General features: G+C 43.0%; 1 protein-coding gene across 7 annotated transcripts in view; it reads right to left on the bottom strand.

The window, feature by feature from the left end:
* The window catches only part of Nrf1 (nuclear respiratory factor 1), a 101,949-nt gene extending 84,448 nt beyond the window's left edge, over positions 1-17,501 (bottom strand). For all 7 annotated transcript variants that reach the window (XM_041675514.1, XM_041675517.1, XM_041675515.1 and 4 more), the window contains exon 1: positions 17,390-17,501. The gene's annotated coding sequence lies outside the window, so the exon portion shown is untranslated. The remainder of the gene's footprint in view (positions 1-17,389) is intronic.
* Between the last annotated feature and the right edge of the window lie 320 nt (positions 17,502-17,821).

Below are 17,821 nucleotides of genomic sequence, written 5' to 3'. Positions count from 1 at the left end.
AAGAAAATTCTCTAATGTTTCATTTTTGGGGTTTCCCAAAAACAAGCAAAAAAATAAAACAAAAACCCTTAAGACAGCCAGACATATGGGCCACACCTCTGAGTTCAGCACTCAGGAGACAGAGGCAGGCAGACTTCTGTGACTTTGAGACCAGCCTGGGCTACAAGAGCTAGTTCCAGTACAGCTAGAACTGTTATACAGAAAACCCTGTCTCAAAAAATGAATCAATCAATATAAAACTAAAATAGCACTTAATATTTAAAAGGTTAAGTATCATCAATCTGGTAAATATGTTTACTAGAAAAATCTTGTAAAGTTTTAGAAATGTGTGGCTTATTTGAAGTGTGTGTATAAGTATAGGCACGCACACCCTAGCACAGAAAACAACTTTTTTAAAAAATTTTTTATGATTTATTTATCTTTATTTTATGTGCATTGGTGTGAAGGTGTCAGATCCCCTGGAACTGGATTTTCAGACAGTTGTGAGCTGCCATGTGGGTGCTGGGAATTGAACCCGGGTCCTCTAGAAGAGCAGTCAGTGCTCTTAACCGCTGAGCCATTTCTCCAGCCCCCCACAGAAAACAACTTTAAGGGAGCTGGTTCTCTCCTTTTCCCTGGGTCAAGGGATCTCATTGTTTGAGCCCATACTGATATACGTTTTAGGCTGGTTGGCCAGCAAGATTCCAGGGGTTTCTCCTATCTCTACCTCCCAGACAAGTGCTGGGACGATGGATGTGTATCACCATATCTGGTTTTTATGTGGGTTCTGGGAACTGAACTCAGGTCAGGCTGGTGTGGTGAATAGCTTTACCCATTTAGTCACCTCCCAGCACCCCAACAGGATTTTTAAAATATGCTACACAATATAAGATTCCGTAGATGTTATTAAATGATGTCTCTCTATAGTAATACACTGTAAATATTTGGTACAATAAATTTCCTAGGCATGTCTCATATAGAATACTCCTTCATTTTCTGTCCCTTTTCAACTAAAATTAGATTACAACTTTATGTGACTACTTTCCAATTTTATGTAATCCCAAAAAACCAGACCCCTTTGGCATTAAAAGGCACAAAAGAACACACACACAAAGTGGGTAAACAAAGGAAAATACCAATACATTAGGACGGTAGATTTACAAATCTTTATCTTTTGAACTAGTGTTTAAGGTCCCAGCATGCTTTAAAACAAACAAACAAACAAAACCTAAACACACCCTTAGGATTTTTAGCTGGGCGTCTTGGTTTCTGCCTGTAATCTTTGCTCTTGCAGGCTGAAGGAGGAGGATCAATACAGTGAATTCCACGTTAGTCAGACCTTGGGTGGGGGGAGGGGGAGTGCAGCAAGGAAGAAAATCAACTTACTATCCTTATGATTTTCCTTTGTCTTGAGATGGGGTAAAAGTGGGGAACAGATGGCAAGCAATATGGCACAGTGAGTAAAGGCAGTTGTCCAGCAAGCCATGTAACCAGAGTCAATCCCAGAACCCACAAAGTTGTCCTCTGACCTTCATACAGACACTGTAGCACACATGACTCCCCCTTGGTAATAGTAGTAATAATAAAATGGGGGATGCAGGCTAAAGATAGGCCAGCAGTAAAAGCACTGGCCAAGTGTGCATATGCTCAGACACACATAAACAGTACTAAAGGTAAGGGTGGGGGAGGGAAAACAGGATGTTTTAGATTTACCATTATTTCCACCTTTGATTTTAACACTCATCCCTACAGAAATAAAGACCACAACAGCCACCTAAAACCAAAACAGACGTATGCGTTATTTAAGTGACGGAGATTATAAAAATGCAGGCAGGTGGATGAAGGCTCTCATACTAAAAGTGGACAGGATGTCTTCTTATCACTCTGTCCTTTGACGAAAACACCAACGATAAGAAAAAGGAATAGTCTCTTAAACACAAAGGTATCCCACAGTGAACGGGTAAATTACTTAATACTACACAGATCTGGTAGTTTATATGGATGTAAGATTTTTATTCACTATCTAATAAGAAGTGCTCACACAAATGACATCAGGGATTTCTTGGGATTATTCATTTTACTTTTGTAGTTAAACTACTTCTATTAAAGTAGAATCAGTATTGTGTTCCTGGTTACCAGGTGGTTTTAGTTTATCTTATATATTCTACAGAAACCAGGTAGAAACCAAGAAAATAATAAATAGGTTTTCCTCTAAAACTCAAGTTCTGAGGAAAACTCAGAAATATTCAAAGATCTTTCCAGGTTTCCTGCTATAATCTCACTTAACTTTATGAATAAGGATTAAGCAAAATTACAATAGCACATACAAATGCCTCTCATAAACCAGCTCAAATACTGTATCAGTTTCATCAAGTTATAATATATACTTTTAAACTGATTTTCGCCCCCTTGGGTAAGACAGGGCCTCATGTACCCCAGGAGAGGTTTGGACTTAAGCTAAGGATGATCTTGAATTCCTGGTCCTATTGCCTCCACCTCCCAAGTGCAGAGATTACAGGTGAGCCACCATGCCCAGCGCTCAGTCGCTCTGTCTCTCTTACCACACACATGCACACACACAAGTGTGCACAATTTTATTTTTATTACCGTGTATATGTGTGTGATGTGTTCTAAGTTCAGACATGTGCCTCAGCACACACGTGGAGGTCAGAGGACAACTTTAGAAGTTGGTTCTCTCCTTCCACGTGCTTTCACCCGCTGACTCATCTTATTGGCACTACTATTTTGTAATATAAAACTCTTACTCAGGGGGCTGAAGAGATGGCTCAGCAGTAAGAGCACAGCACTGGCTGCTCTTTCAGAGGTCCTGAGTTCAATTCCCAGCAGCACAACCATGTGTAACTGTAGTCTCATGGGAACAGATGACCTCTTCTGATGTGCAGACAGATGTATATGAAGATAAGGCCTCCCTATATATAAAATAAGTAAATCTTACTTTAAGAAATATTTGCAATAGCCAATCCCTTCATTAATTTCTATTAAGAAAATAAATCAACAGTCCCTGTTTTGAAGCAATGTCTTTACTCAATTTTTATGAGGATGAAATAAAATTTATCCTATGTAATCTTTCTTCCTTTTTTTTGATTTTTCGAGACAGGGTTTCTCCGTAGCTTTTGGTTCCTGTCCTGGAACTAGCTCTTGTAGACCAGGCTGACCTCGAACTCACAGAGATCCACCTGCCTCTGCCTCCCGAGTGCTGGGATTAAAGGCGTGCGCCACCACCGCCCGGCTTCTTTCTTCCTTTTTGCTCACTGATATTTTACTTACATGTATGTCTATGTGAGCATGTCAGATCCCCTGGAACTGGAGTCACAGACAATTGTGAGCTACCATGTGGGCGCTGGGAATTGAACCAGGTACTCTAGAAGAACAGCCAATGTGCTTAAATGCTGAGTCATCTCTCCAGTCTCCCAGATTCATTCATTCATTCATTCATTCTTTCTCTCTCTCTCTCTCTCTCTCTCTCTCTCTCTCTTTTGGGGGGGGGTTGGTTTTTCGAGACAGGGTTTCTCTGTAGCTTCGGTGCCCGTCCTGGAACTAGCTCTTGTAGACCAGGCTGGCCTCAAACTCCCAGAGATCCACCTGCGTTTGCCTCCCAAGTGCTGGGATTAAAGGCGTGCGCCACCACCGCCCAGCTTCTCAGCCCCCCCCCTTTTTTCTTTTTCTTTTTTTTTTTTGGTTTTTCGAGACAGGGTTTCTCTGTGGTTTTGGAGCCTGTCCTGGAACTAGCTCTTGTAGACCAGGCTGGTCTTGAACTCACAGAGATCCGCCTGCCTCTGCCTCCCAAGTGCTGGGATTAAAGGCGTGCACCACCACCGCCCGCCCCTCCCCCTTTTTTTTTTTAGGTGTTTTTGTATACAATATTCTGTCTGTGTGTATGCCTGCTGGCCAGAAGAGGGCACCAGACCCCATTACAGATGGTTGTGAGCCACCATGTGGTTGCTGGGAATTGAACTCAGGACCTTTGGAAGAGCAGGCAATGCTCTTAACCTCTGAGCCATCTCTCCAGCCCCCTCCCAGATTCTTTCTTAAAATATTTTTTTTTTTTTTACGAGACAAGTTTTTCTCTATGTAACAGTCCTAGCTGTCCTAGAACTATCTCTTGTTGACCAGGCTGGCCTGATCAGCCTGCCTCTGCCTCCTGAGTGCTGGGATTAAAGACGTGCGCCACTACCGCCCAGCACCTTATAATTAATTTTGTAGGTAAACAGAGTAATGAGCTTCATGGAGGCATCTTGACACATACTATACTTTGTTCTAATTCCCTTCCCATAGGCCCTCCTTCCAAGTGCTTTTTTCTGAGTGAGGACTGCCAGGGCCTGCAAACACCAGGTAAGCACTCCATCACTAAATTATAGCCCCTCTTCAGAAATAGCTTAAATCCAAAGAACATAAAGATTTATAGTAAACAATGTTCCCTAAAACTAACTCCCCCAACAACAATGAAAGGAGGGATTGTTTAGAAAATCAGAAAGAAGCAGCACTGTGTACTAACACTCACATTTCACCTTCTGTGGTCCCTTATCAACAGACTTTAACAAATCAACACAGTAATGACCTTTATTGTGAACTTCAAACTGGTGTTTGCTTTTTTGATCAGCTCCATCCTACTTGATGAGCTGTCATGGGATTCCCCTCTGTATACTATGAATGCTTGATTACCATTGGTTAATAAAGAAACAGGTTTGGCCTATGGCAGGGCAGAATATAGGTAGGTAGGAAAACTAAATTGAATGCAGAAAGAAGAAGGCAAAGTCAGGCAGAAGCCATGTAGCCGTCTAAGAAGCAAGAGGCAACAAACCACAAGCCTTGTGGTAAAATATAAAATAACAGAAATGGGTTAATTTTAGATGTAAGAGCTAGCTAGGAATGTACCTGAGCCTATAAGTAAGCCAAAGAATATGTAATTAATGTTAATCCTCAAAATGTTTATTTCATAAGCGGCTGCAGAATCCAGGGGGGACCAGCAGGATGGAGAATATTTATAGCTACATCTGGCACTGGAAAACAAAAGAGTAGCCTCCATTTACAAGGGGCACCCCACCTTACCAAATTAGACAAAAAATAGAACCATTAATAGAACCTTAACAAGGCTTGAAATGTTGGCAGTGAAAAATTTTCAAACTGTATTTGTCATGGTCGGAGGTACGGAGACATACAATCTACACTCTGTTTGCTCACACTGCTGTCACCGCAGCAGCAGAAACTCCGCTCTCCAATCAGGGTGCCTGGATGGATATAAGGTTGCCCACAAAACTGTACTCAGTGAGCTTTGTCCTGTTTAAATGCTAGCATATCGAGTTCATTAATGTCCGTACCATATTTTCTGTGCATAAAGTTCAGGATCAGTCTGTAAGTGACCATGGAACCGGAGACTCTTTCAAGGAATCAATGGTGTTAAAACTACTTCCATGGGGCTGGAAAGATGGCTCAGGGGTTAAGAGCACTGGCTGCTCTTCCAGAGGAACTGAGATCACTTCTCAGCACCCACAACTATCTAAATGATCTAAATGAAATCTGGTGCCCTCTTCTGGCATGCAGGCAGAACACTATACATAGTAAATAAATAGTTAAAAAAAAAAAAAAAAACCTTGCATGGCAACTAAGATGCTCAACACCCCCCCCCACCACTGTTTGAATTAACATTCAAGATGTAGGAGCAATGGTGGGGTAAAAGTACCAACAGAACAATTCAATGCAACAGTGCCACAGTAGCCATTATAATCTTCATTCATCTGCTCACAGTAAGAAGAGGTTTGTTTAATTTAAGCATGCACTTGATGAAAGAGCAAAATTTATTTACTTTGGGGGGATAGGGTTCCACTATGTAGCCCTGGCAGATCTGGAACTTCAAATGCAAACAAGGCTGGCCTTGAACTCACAGATAATCTGCCATTGCCTCCTGAATGCTGGGATTAAATGTCAACATACCAAATCTTTCTTTGGGTTTTTGAGACAGTCCCTGATGTATGTAGTCCCCACTATGTAGGCCTTGAACTCATGATAATCCTACTGTCTTAGCCTCCTGAGTACTGGGTTAACACACACAACAGGTGTGAACCACTCTACTCGGTTCCAAATACTACAAGTTCCAACACCTTTCATGCTTCTGCTCAACAAATGCAAAGTATGCACCAAGTATTTCTGTCCTTTCGACAGCAGTCACAGGTCACCAAAGCATGGTGAGGCATGGTTTGAGTTGCAAACTAAATTAGTAACATTTTTCTCCCAATTATCACTTTTCATTGATAAAATGGCCAACAAACTATATGACATTAAGTCCTGCACAGGATTTTTCTCAACAACTTAAAGTTGTTGAGATATCTGTATCACTTGAAGTGTCAGATATACAAGTGATAGTCAGAATTTTGGAAAATTTTCTATCTGCTCCAGTAAGCCTGATAACTTTTCATTACTTAAAAGTCTTTTCTAATTGGGGGAGGGGGAGGGAAATGGGAGGCAGTGGCGGAGAAGAGACAGAAATCTTTAATAAATAAATTTTTTTAAAAAGTCTTTTCTAATTAAATAATGGAGTTATTAATAAATGCTTGTGTCAACATTTACAAGATCTGCATAACTCAGTAAACTATTTTCCAAATTTCTCTTGTCAGATACCACAAGATCATTCTTGAGTTGAAAGACCCATTCTGGCTAGGCTTGGTGACAGGTCCAGCAAGAGGAACGCAGAGGCATCACATGAGCCTAGGAAATGTAGGCAGCGGGACAAGTCAGGCTGTCACAGCAAACATGCATCCAAAGTGTCTGACAATCCATAGATTTTAAATGAGTTTGTATTCTACTTTATACCTCATGTTCGAGAAGCTAATGTTACGCAGTTTGGGTTTAATATCTAAGAAAATAATATCCACAAGTACCTAAAAAGGCTCTTAAATACCCAATTTGTGGTGTGTGTGTATGTGTGATCTGATGGAGATATATCCTATACTTTAAACCAAAGAAATAAAAAAATATTTCAACATGCTGTATGCTATTTGTAGTTTTAAATTAACATTTTTAAAATATCCATTTTAGTATTTAACATGGCGAATATCAAAAATACAACCCACATTAAACAAAAGCTTTTTACAATGCTCAATAATTTGTCTGTGTATGGTATGTATGTAGTTGCAAGTGTTCAGATATGCATGCATGATGGGTACATGCATGTGACAGTCCAGCCGATGCCAGGTGTCTTCCTCAATGGAGCTCCACTTCACTGACACAGGGTCTCTTGCCACACCCAGAGCTGGTCAGTTCCAACTAGTCTCACCAGCCAGTTTACCCTAGGAATCCACTTCTGCCTCCTGCCCAGCTGCTATATGAGCAGAGTACCCCAACTTTTGCTCCTAAGCTAATGCCACGATCAGTTTACCCACTCACTCATCTCTCTGGAGCTAAGAGATACATTTCTTTGAAAGCACTAAGCTTTTATCAACTTGATTGACAGTCCTCAGAGTACTACAGCCCTTCCTTCCCACCTTTACTTTTCTAACTATCCCTGCTTTTCTTCCCAGGAAGGTTACGGGACATAGGATATCTGAACTAGAATGGAGACATTATTGTAACAAAATGTAAGTTAGAAGCCGGGTGGTGGTGGCTTGCGCCTTTAATCCCAGCACTTGGGAGGCAGAGACAGGCGGATCTTTGTGAGTTCGAGGCCAGCCTGGTCTACAAGAGCTAGTTCCAGGACAGGCTCCGTAGCTACAGAGAAACCCTGTCTCGAACCCCCCCCCCCCAAATGTAAGTTAGAGTTGTTTTTGGAAACCCTAGAGAACAAAAGATCCACAGAAAAAAGTTCCAAGGTACAATTCAGTTGGAATTATATTTTCTTTAAAAATATTTTTGTGGAGCTGGAGAGATGCCTCAGCAGTTAAGAGCACTGGCTATTCTTCCAGAGGACTTGGGTTCAATTTCCAGCACCCACATGGCATCTTACAACTGCCTGTAACTCTACCTCCAGGGGATCCAATGCCCTCACACAGATATACATGTAGGCAAAATATCAATACACATAAAGCAAAAAATCTATCATTTTAAAAAAAGATTAAAAAATACTTTTGTACCATCTTGAAAGACATACACATACACACATGCATGTGCATGTTAATATATTTGTATATGGGGGTGGAGAGATGACTCAGCAGGTAAAGGCACCGGCTGTTCTTCCAGAGGTCCCAAATTCAATACCCAACAACCACACAGTGGCTCATAACTGTCTATAATGGGATTGATGTCCTCTTCTGGAACGCAAACATACATTCAAGTAAAGCACCCATAAATACATCTTTTTTAAGAAGTATTTTTGTGTGAGCGTCTGGGCAGGAATATGCTTGGTAGAAGTACCAAGATTACAGATGCACACCATAGCATACAACTTTCTTATGTGGGCCCTGGGAATTAAACATGGATCATTGGGCTTGCCTGTCAAGTGGTTTTACCATCCCAAGCCTGAATTTAAATTTCTAGCCACCTCAAGGTCTCAAAGAGTAGCTGAACTTCTGGCAGGCAATAGTTAGACTGTCACTGAATATGCTCAAAAAGAAATGGAAAACTTTTTGTTTTGTTTTTCAAGGCAGGGTTTCTCTGTGTAGCCCATGTTATTGCTTTGCAGACCAGGCTGGCCTTGAACTCCCAAGAGATCTGTCAGCCTGTGCCTCCCAAGTGCTGGGATAGAAAATGTGACCATCTCACACTCTCACTTTGAGCAGACACTCACTCGATCTTGCCTCCATGTATGCTGGAATTACAGGCATGTGCCTCCAAGTCTAGCTCTGGATCTTCTCTAACTTCACAGACCTAATCATATTCCCAACAAACTGAGGATGAAGACAAAACTCACGCTGTAGCAGTCATGTTTCCTTGAACCTGACTACTGTTTCTTCTACCCTCAGCTCTCGGCTCTCTCATTTCCCCAGGGGTTTTACCCAAACGCCTTCATTTTCCAGACTTTTCTTAACCACGTGTATCCATGTATATAATTTTACGATTATATGTCTTGTAATCCTAAAGCCAAAAGATTTTTAATACTTGAGTAAATGTTCATGGTGTATTTTCTGCTTACCAACAGCAAAAAATAAATGAATGAATGAATGAATGAATAAAATAAAAAGGTAAATAAGCCACTATGTATGTTTTCTGAGGAAATAGATCTCAGTGCCTGTGAGGTCCTTCAGGAAAGATCCAGAAGGCAGCTCTGTAGCACTGTCATTACAAGATAACAATCCCTGGACTTTAAGTGGGACAGAAGGCAGAGGTAGATGATAGTGATATTACCCCAACACTGTGTAGGTCTAGACTAAAATACGCTGAATGAAATTTATTTAGGCAGAATCTCATATAGCCCACATTGGTCTTGGACTCCCTGTGTAGCTCAGGTTAACCTTGAACTTCCAATCCTACTAAAGTTACTACAGAATATAGACAAGATTATGCCACCATGCCCAGCTTACGTGGGTTTTAAACAAAAACTCTTAAAACATTTTTAAAATTTGAAAATAGATGAATGGAATAAAGATATAGAGCACTAGCCAAGCAGTGGTGGCTCAGACCTTAAATCCCAGCAGTTGGGAGGCAGAGGAAGGCAGGCAGATCTGAGTTCAAGGCCACCACAGTCTACAAACTGAGTTCCAGGGCGTCCAGGACTACACAGTGAAACCCTGTCTTGAACCACCACCCCCTCAAAAAAGATCTACAATACTATATGTTCAATGTATGGGTAGTGCTGTGGACAGTGTCTGCCTGAGTACTGGGATTTAAGCATGCATACTACATCCAGCTTATGCATGTTTTATGCTTAGTGTTCCAAGAGTAAAAAAGTTTAGAAAGTGGCAATAAATAACTTATTGAAGAAATTCTTTTCATAAATTTAGCCTAGTCTAAGTGCACACCATTTATTCAACAGTGTCCACTAAGGTGCAGCAGCACTTAGCACCTACTAAGCAAGAGCAACTCTTCTCCAGTCCCACCTTTAAGTCTTTACAATGCATCACAAAAACCCTTTAAGCTGTATTTTACTGTACCTCTTGTTAGCCGTGCTGCTGAACTGCTTGTGTCTTGTATGCTAGTATGATAACAGGTTTGATGGCAGTAGACAATATAAGACAATGCAGAAGAGAAACTGAGGTTAGTGGAGGCACAGTTTTACTGAGCCCTCCTGGAGAGACCTTGACCCTGACTCCAAGTCACCCTTACCTCGGCCAGAGAGCAGACAAACAGTACTGAAAAGAACAAATACACATTTCCCACTAAACAAAAGCATTTGCTACTGTCCCATTAAGAGTATCTGAGAACTAGGTGTGCTGGTGCACATCTTTAACCCAGCAGAGGGAAAGGCAAAGGCAGGTGATCTCTGGGAGTTCAAGGCCAGCCTAGTTTTCAAATTGGGATCCAGGATACTCAGGGCTGTTACACAGGGAAACCCTGTCTCAAAAAAGAGGGAAAAAAAATAGAAGGAAGAAAGGGAGGGAGGAAGAGAAGGAATATTTCAGGAAGTCTGGTATAGTGGTGCCTTTAATCCCAGCACACTGGAGGCAGCAACTCAAAGGATCTCCGAGTTCTAAGATATCCAGGACTACATAGAGAGATCCTGTCTCAAAAAGAAAATAGAAGTTTCAGAACAAAAATAAATTGGTGATGTCAAATACACTGAAGATGATCTAGGTCAGTATACACAATATTATTCTCTGTCAAATACAGTGATACGAGTACTGTGTGTACACGCATGCTTAGGAATGATCTGGAATCTATCTACTGAGCTGGCAATGGCTCAGTGGGTAAAGGCCCTATCACCAAGTCTGAGGACTTGAGTTAACCCCCCCCACAAATATAATTTAAAAAATTAAAATCAAATATATTAAAGTGTTCTTTACATGGTAGGGTTATGTTTCTTTTACTTTTCTATAGTGAATTCATATTACATGTATGTTTATATCTAATAAGTATAGTTATTAACATGCCAGACTCAGTTTATTTTAGAAGTAACTTTTATTTAGAAGAATTTTATAAAGCCAAGAATTAAAGAAAGGTAAATTTTCAACAGTCACACAATTAGCGATAGACTAGGACCACTTCTTCCTTCTATTTAGTAACTGATGTCCACTGTAGGCCGAGATGCTGGGTCAGTGATGGTTCACCTACTTAGCAAACCCTGGTTGATTCTGTGATACGTGGGCTTTTTTATATAGGAAGTTGATCACTAAGACTTTTATTTCCCATCTACTTAAAGACAAAGAACAAAAGAAAAAAGGAAGGGGCCCTAAGAAACCTACAAAATACTTTCTTCAGTTTGGATCCTCGTAGATTAGCGCACACAATAATCTACTTTAGAGCAGCATGCATGACCTGTTATAACAAGTGAAAAAAGCCAGGCACAGGAAGATAAATACCACATGTGAAGAGGTAAGAAGCAGAGTGGTTGCCAGAGGGAAGGCAGTAGCAAAAAGGATACACAAAGGTTGGCTAACAGGCACAAAAATACAACTAGGCTGAAGTTCCTATGTTCTACTGCATAGTACAGCAACCATAATAGGTAGGAAAGAGGATTTTGAGTATTTACAACATAAAGAAATGTTTTCGATGTTGAATGAGCTAACTACTCTGACTAGAATATTGTATATTGTTTACATTTAAGTCAATACAACTACAGCCCCAAATAAGTATAATTATGTGTCAAAAGTAATCAACACAAGCTTTCTCTGTTTAAGATTACCCAAAATTTATCTATCCATCATTCCTATATTTACCAATATTTCTGCAGGACAGCCTATAAACAATGTCAGCTAAACTAGGTGGTGGCAGCTTACACCTTTAACCCCAGCACTTGGAAGGCAAAGGCAATCAGATCTCTGAGTTTGAGGCCAGCCTGGTCCACAAAGCCAGTTCTAATACAGGTTTAAAAGCTATAGAGAAACCCTGTCTAGAAAAAACAAAACAAAACAAACAAAACCTGCAAGGAGCTGGCAAATCTCTGCAACTCCCTTAGCTTTGCTCTGGTTTTCCTCCCGCCCTCCATCAAGTGTCCCCACTCCATCTCTAAGAAGTACCTCAGAGCCGATCTCCTCACTTAAGAGGCCCACTCAAAGTCCCTCCCTGGAACTTACTTCAGCCAACTGGCCAACACAACCATCACTGGATTTCATCATTAACATTACTGAAAAGGCCCTTGACTTTTTTGTGTCAAGAGTCCCCAAGAATCTTCTAAAAGTAAGACTGGGTCCTTCTCAGAAATAGGGATTAGACACACAAAATTTTGCATGTCATTTCAAGACTCAGAGTTACACAGTTACAATACATCCCTGGACTTCAGAACTAAAAACTTTATAGAATATATTTAGCATACTAATATCATAAATCTTCAAAGCTCAAGATATATTTGTGTCTGAAGAGATGCAGGGCACTCTCAGCACCAGCAACACAAAGTTAAAACCAGAATGTCCGCTCTACTGAAACCCCCTTATGACCCCGGAGTGCCTACAGAAATCCATCTCTATTCATGAGTGCCAATTACCAACTTCCCAAACTTCCCCACTCAAATTTCCAAGTGGAAATTTCGTTTTCTATATTCTTCAAGTACAAGTAAATTCCACTCACTATTTCTCAGGTCAAACTGATGTTGTAGCCTCCCTCTAGCCTCTCAGTCCTTCTCAAACTCTATTTAATACACATAAAATCTTACCTAATTTCTGTTGTCCCTGTGTCATGGTCCCTCCTCCAAACAAACTCCTTCCTATTCCCACACCACTTTCTTTACCCTATTTTAGTTTCTACAAGTTGTAGAAGACTTGAGCTCATCTTTCCCGTCCTGGATAAGACCCAAGGTTTGTGACTCTATACCTCAAATGGGTCTAAAATACAGACTGTCTTTAATTTAGTTTGACAATAGCAAAACTCTCAAGTGAGGCCACACTTGAGTTTAATTCTCAATGGGGGGTATGCTTTACTCTCTTTTAAACATAAAACAAGAATGCATCTCTGTGTTTCCTGCTCCCCATTTCTAGTCCACTGCTTAACAGCTTTCAGCAATGTTTCACAGAGACATTTCTTCACTTCCTCTTGTTCTTTGTAGCTTAGCTGCCAGCCTGACATTAACATTCAAGAGCAGCAGCAGCACTCTCTTAAATTCCAAAAAGCTTCCAACTGCCAACAGTAAAACCAGGCGCTTTAAAAAACCGTCTTAACATATATGCATACAGCTTGGGCATAAGGACCACATAATGAAGCCTTTGATGTCTTGATAACAAGTAAATTAGGAAGAGTTTGAAACACATTAACCTAATTCTCAACTGTACGGGGGAGGGTAATAATCCAAGATATACACACACACACACACACACACACACAAATAATTTACTTTCCTTGGGCAGTCAAAAAACAAAGTCACTTTCCAAATTTTCACCACATAACATTAAAGTAACTTCAAAACATTTCTGTTGTTCCAAGATTAAGTTTCCAACAGTTTAGTGTAGCTGTGATCTGAAAATGCCTGTAATTTGTTTCAATTCCTATTTCTCTTCAGCCTGTTCACCTTAGAATAATGATGGACAAGTATTAACCAATGGCTAGGATGTACCTCAAATGTTTAAAGTGCTTGCCTACCTACCACACAGAAAAGCACACATCTTTTAATCCCAGCATTTGGGAGGTGGTAGCAGAAGGATTAAAAATTCAATGTCAATTTTAGCTACACAACAAGTTCTAGGTCAGGAAATGATACACAAATTCTTATCTTTAAAACAAAACAAAACAACAGGCTGGAGATGGCTCAGTGGTTAAGAGCACTGCCTGCTCTTCCAGAGGACCACAGTGCTCTTGCTGGGTAGGTCACTACCACCTGTAACTCCAGCTCCAGGAGATGATGCCCTTTTAGACTCCACAGGCAATTGTACTCACATGTACATTCCCATATATAAACACAGATACATTAAGCACACAGACACAAAATCAAAAAATAAAAGCAGGGGTCTGAAGAGGTAACTCAACGGTTAAAGAGTATGTACTGCTATTCCCAAGGACTCAAGTTTGGTTCCCAGTATCAGCATGACGGCTCATAACTGCCGCAAATCCAGCTCCAGGGGATGTGATGCCCTCTTCTGGCTTCCCCAGCACCAGGCATGCACAGACATATACACACTCAACGTCCATCTATATATATAAATTTAATAAGAAACTATGATACATAATACACACACACAACCCACTAGACTTAGTTTAAGCAACTCTTCTTGTGCTAGAGATTGAACCCAATGACCTGCTCAAGTTAAGCACTCCTTCTATCATTGATCTATACCACCAGGCCCCAGTGTATCTCTGAAAGAAACTTAAAAACGTGCCTTTTTAGCTGCTGCTAGTTTACTAAGGGATAGTGGAAAATTGTCTGGGAAGCTTGGGCTTAAAAAATGCTCCCATGTTCTAATGAACTCAAAAAAGTACAAATAACTAACATTCTGTAACAGAGCATTTCCTTAAATGCCTTTCACAAGACTACAGCCTGGTGTTTGGGAGACTGATTTTCAAAATATATACGTGTACACACAAGTGCGTGTATGCAAGTATGTATGTGTGTCGATGAACATTATACACAGTCCCAGAGTAAATGAGTAAAAGATCTCATTTTCTGGAGAGACGGGACATCTCAGCAGGACAGAGTCCCCCTCAGCCTCCAACTTTGAGAGGATGAGCAAGTGTGTTTCAGCATGGTGCACTGCACTTGTCCAAGAACCTGACAGTCGCTGACAGGTTAACTTCCTGGAGAGTGTCCTAAAACTGACAGATTATCTTCCCCACCCAAACAAAAATAAATCAACAGGCCCTTTTATGCTGGATTTTTTGTCCTGAAACAAAATCCAACTTCAATAATTGTTGTTCATCATCACTATTATTCCAACAAACATTTACTGAAATGTCTTATTGCAAAAATAAAGAACTGTCAGCTGGGCATGGTGGTGCACACCTTTAATCCACTCCTGAGGCAGAGACAGGCAGATCCTTAGAGGCCAGCCTGGTCTCTACAAGTTCCAGGATGACCAAGACTATGCTATATAACCAAGATATAAAAATGTAATTCTAAGCCAAAAGAACCTTAATTTTCCCTTAAAAGTCACCTGCTTGTGGTTGTTTCACATAAAATGCTTTGAACAGACAACCCAGGGGTCTGGTTAAACCTGCAGTATACCAGCAATAACAATTCATGCATTTACTTAAGTGGCCTTCACCTCCCTAAGTAAATTAGCAACGGGTGTGTAATTATGCCTTAATTAAAAAAAAAAAGCCACACAACCTTGGATTCCACTGACATATATATATGAATATCGAGGGAAATATAAAATTTCTTCTATAATTCTGTAGGTTCTTTTAACAGTATTTTTTGGGAAAACACCTAGCTTCAGTTGGCTAGTCTTGGCTAAAGAGAATATGAACCACTTACTACTAGGCAAAGTCATTTTCCCTTCTGCATGTTGAGTTTGAGATTATAATGAAGTCAAGAGACTTTAAATAAGGTGGGCTAAAAGACTCATAATCTGATTATTGTTTTATTTTTGTTTGGATCAAGTACCCAACTGAAAGAAACAGTCTAACTCCTATCAGGAAAAAGAAAAACAAAACAAAACAAAACAAGGCTGCCAGTGTAGGTCAGCAGCAACTGGTTCTTTGCATGCCCAATGCCCTGGGTTAGATTCCCAAGCACAGAACAAAAAATAGAGGAAAAGAAAAAAAAAGGCCCCCCAAAAAATCTGCACACAATTCAGCACCCAAATTAAAAGTAAATACACAGTCTGACTATATATTTCCTTTCGTGCTCATAACTAACCATATTTTTACTACCTTATAGGAAGGGTAACTGGTCAAGAACTTTCAAACAATGTTAAGAAGTTAGGACACAACTGAATAAAAAAAAAAAAAAGCAAAACCAACACACCTATAAAAAAAAGTTTCTCTGATGTTCCCCTCTTCTCTTCCCTTGAGTGAGGAACAAACCAATAACTTAGTGTTCAAGACCAAAGAGAAAAGAATTTAAGAAGAATGGCTGAAGACTAGGAAAAGGACCACTCCTCCCAGAAGGACAAAAGCGTTCCCACACTCCTCCAGAGCACTGTCCCAACTGACAGGTTCACTCCCACTAACTTTCACCCAAAAACACCGTTTAAACACTCAGTAAAATGTAAATTTTTGCTCTGCCTAGGGAAAAGAATTCTGCCCAACCGATACCAACTCTAACGTAAACAATTAGTAAACGATATTTTAATGGCTGGGAAGATGGGATGAACTGTTAACAGCTCCTCCAACTGGTCAGAGCGGATAGTCTTTGAAGCCCTAACAACATTAAGATAATTTAACAATTCCAAGTTCTGGTGGGCAGTCAGGTGCACCGTACCAAGTTTGGGACCAGCAGCAATGACACAACAGGTGAGAACCGCAGTGGACATCATCACTACAAAACATGCAATGGCAAACCCCTGAATCCACGAAACCTGGGATACGGGACAGGATCAAGCACAAGACCGGAATCCCCATCCCAGACCCCGTTTTAACCGAGGCTAAGGTCCGTTCTTTCCGAGGGGTGCGCCGCCTCCCCGCTCTCCTACCCCGGGAACCACCACGCCAGGCCCGGTTAGAACCCAGACCCCTCGGTGGGCATCTCCGCCGTGGAGGAAAACACAATGTCGCTCCTTATTTCTGCGTACAAAAGGACTTTGCGCCCTCCTCCTCGAACTGCCGCCTAGGCGCCTCATCCCAACTTGCAGGAAGGTGGGCAGCGCGCCATATTCAGCGCCCCCCAGTCCACCTGGGGAAGCAGCCCACGCCACCCCGGCGGGAGGGAAGCTTCGGAGGTCGCCCGGCCGAGCCACCAGCCTCCTTCTCCCGCCAGAGACAGCCACTCCCGCGCCCCGCCCGGCCGGCCGCGCCGCGCAGCCGGCGGACGAGACCCGGGAAGAGCCGAGGGGGCGAGAGCCGAGCCGCCGCTCCGGTCCCGCGCAGCCCACCCACCTCCCGCTCCCGGGCCCGGCGCGCTCTCCCGGGCCGCCCGCTCCCGAGCCCGTGGGGGAAGGCCAGGCCCCGGGGTTCCACGGCGCGGAGAAGGCCGCGGCCCGGAGAACCCGAGGCGGCAGGGGAGGCCGGAACCCTGGGGCTCTCGGGAGGGCAGCCGCCTCCCTCTCGAGCCCGCCAGGACGCCTGGGGCCTAGTGCGGCCTGCGCATCCTCGGGGTGGCGGTTTGGCTGGGCCGGGCCCGGGTCCCCCGCCCCAGGCAGGCCGAATCCGGCAGGGGCCCAGGCCCCGAGCCGGGGGCGGCAGGGTGCCGGCTGCGGGGCGGGCCGGCCGGCCGGCGGGCGGGCGGCGTGTTGCGGCTGCGCCGGGGCTGAAATAGCTGGAGATTGCGCGGTAGGGCACTCACCTCAGAGCGGCTGCGCTACCGTGGGCCTGCGCCGTGGAGACTGCGACCGCGCCGGCTCCTCGCAGCCTCCTGCCACCAGCGGCAATGGCGAGCGCTGCCGCCTCTGCCGCCGCCGCCGCCGCCGAGGAGGGGGAGGGGAGGGAGGAGGCACGCACGCGACGCACGGCTCAGCTTCCCCGCCCGGAGACCGCCATGATGGCAAGGCCGGCGCTGCTCTGGCGACCCCGGGGAGGGGGCTCTCGGCGGTGCTCTCGCAACCCCCGGCCGCCTCGTCGGCCTCTCGTGCGGCTGTGCAGCCTTAGCTGGAGCCGGGAGGCGTCTGGATGAACGAACCGGGGCCGCGGCGGCCGAGAGTCTCATGCGGCCCAAAATGGTTGCTAATCCGAAGGGGACTCCGCTCAGTCCCCGGCGCGGAGAACTGGGACCTCCGCT

Source organism: Microtus oregoni, unplaced genomic scaffold (genome assembly GCF_018167655.1).
Source record: "Microtus oregoni isolate MIOR12 unplaced genomic scaffold, Mior012 000026F_ref0000081, whole genome shotgun sequence".
Lineage (NCBI taxonomy): Eukaryota > Metazoa > Chordata > Mammalia > Rodentia > Cricetidae > Microtus > Microtus oregoni.
Note: the sequence above shows the minus strand (reverse complement) of the source record. Positions and strands in the feature narration are given on the sequence as shown.